Source organism: Mustela lutreola, chromosome 2 (assembly GCF_030435805.1).
Source record: "Mustela lutreola isolate mMusLut2 chromosome 2, mMusLut2.pri, whole genome shotgun sequence".
Taxonomy (NCBI): Eukaryota; Metazoa; Chordata; class Mammalia; order Carnivora; family Mustelidae; genus Mustela; species Mustela lutreola.
This window is the reverse complement of record NC_081291.1, coordinates 213,800,942-213,802,787: the sequence shown is the minus strand read 5'-3', so window position 1 is coordinate 213,802,787 and position 1,846 is coordinate 213,800,942. Positions and strand designations below refer to the sequence as shown.

Genomic DNA, 1,846 nt, shown 5'->3' with positions numbered 1-1,846 from the left:
TCATTCTTCTGCCCCCTCGGTCGCGCTGCCAGGCAAGCCTTCTCCCATCTATCTGCGGGAACCTTCTGGACTGTGCATCCCACGTCTATTTGATGGTTACCTTGAATTCAGCCATCTCACACCCAAAAAGCTTCAGCACGTGGGGCTGCTCTGGGCACAGCGCGTCACCCCCCTTGCTTATCTCCTGGTCAGACAGCAGGGTCACCAGGCCTCTCTTGAGGACAGTGGGCAGCCCGGGCTGTCTCTGCTGTGACTCCGTGGTGAGGGAAGGCGTGCTGCCCCAGAAGCCCCGGGGGGCCAGGCTTATGGTGAAAGTTGCTTGGTTTTCTGCACCAGTGAAGTCCATTTCCATGTGTATGGTGAACCACCCGTTCACTTCCTCCTTGGTGTGTTCAGTGGACAGGAGACTGAACCTCCCCTTTCTACTTCTCGCGGACCTGACACAGGTTGTCTTTGTACTCGTCAGATGGGCTTCCACCCGAGGCCACTGTCATCGAGCTGTGTTCACCAAAGAACACCCAGCTGTGCTTCTAGGCAATCCAGATGTCTTCCCGCGTGGGAGCCATCGAGAAGACAAAAAGGTACCTGGACGTGTCCACACATCCCCCAAGCGCTTCTGTCAGGCTCTGTTTCAGTTCTAAGCCTTTCTTGGGAGTTCTGGTTAAGGAAACATTCTTGTCACACTTGGATTAGGGCATTGCCCTGCAGGCAGATGTGGCAGAAGGTGTCTACCTCACTTAATTTAATTTAATTTAAACATTTTTAAAGATTTTAAGTAATCTCTACACCCAATGTGGGGCTTGAACTTACAACCCCAAGATTAAGAGTCGTGTGCTCTACTGACTGAGTCAGGCAAGTGCCCCTTCATTTAATTTAATTTAATTTAAAGTTTTGTGTTGCTTCCCTCCCCCATTTAATTTTAACATGGACAAGCAATCTCATTCTTTTTAGTTAGCATATCCAAATGTATTGCAAATACAGTGCAGATTCTGTGGAAATTTATCAGGTTTCTAGTCTTTCAGGACACTTTTTAAATACATAAAGTGATAGGCTTTGAAGGAAAATTTCTGCTCTCTTCCTTAATTATATTTGCATCCTATTTCCCAGAACAAGGAAGGAGGTGCCCTGAGGAGTTTCTGGGAAGTTCTGTGGGTACTGATGCCAGGCAGGGGCAGAGAGAAGAAAAGATGTCAGCTGGGGGACCAGCTGTGGAGAGCAAGGGGGGCCACCAGCAAAACTCAACTGCATGGTAGAGACCTGCAGGGTCCAGGACCTGGGCATATCAGCGAGGAGGAGCAGGGAAGCAGGAGCAAGGCAGCTTGAGGGGCAGAGGCCTGGAGAGAAAGGGGGGAAGGGGAGGCAAAAAGCATACCCTAAGTTGGAAGGAACAAAGCAAAAGTTGTCTCCTAATCATGAAATATGCCCCAGTTTTATGAAATAGGAAACACTGTGGCATCCAGTTTTTGTGTTGAAGAGTGAGATATAAAAAAAGAAGTTTAGAGCTTAATTTATATAAAATATCGTTAGGCAGGTGGGGTAAGTTCATTATAGCTTATACCACAGGGGCCATTTTCCATGTATCTCCTGTTATCAATCTCCTTAGGTTCATCATAGGGAAGAAGGAGGAGGAGGAGGAGGAGGAGAAACATAGGGCTTTGTGAAGAAATGTTATTTATTTATATATTTACATATTTGTTTTAGAGAGAGAGAGCACACTGAAGAGAACGTGCGTGAGCAGGGCAGGGGGGTGCGTGGGGCAGAGGGAGAGGGAGAGCGAGAATCCTAAACAAGTTCCACACTCAGCATGGGGAAAGGGAGAAGCAGATTCCCTGCTGAGTGGGGAGCC

At 48.1% G+C, this 1,846-nt stretch overlaps 1 pseudogene; it reads right to left on the bottom strand.

The window, feature by feature from the left end:
* On the bottom strand, nucleotides 1-698 carry LOC131825699 (mRNA turnover protein 4 homolog; annotated as a pseudogene).
* Between the last annotated feature and the right edge of the window lie 1,148 nt (nucleotides 699-1,846).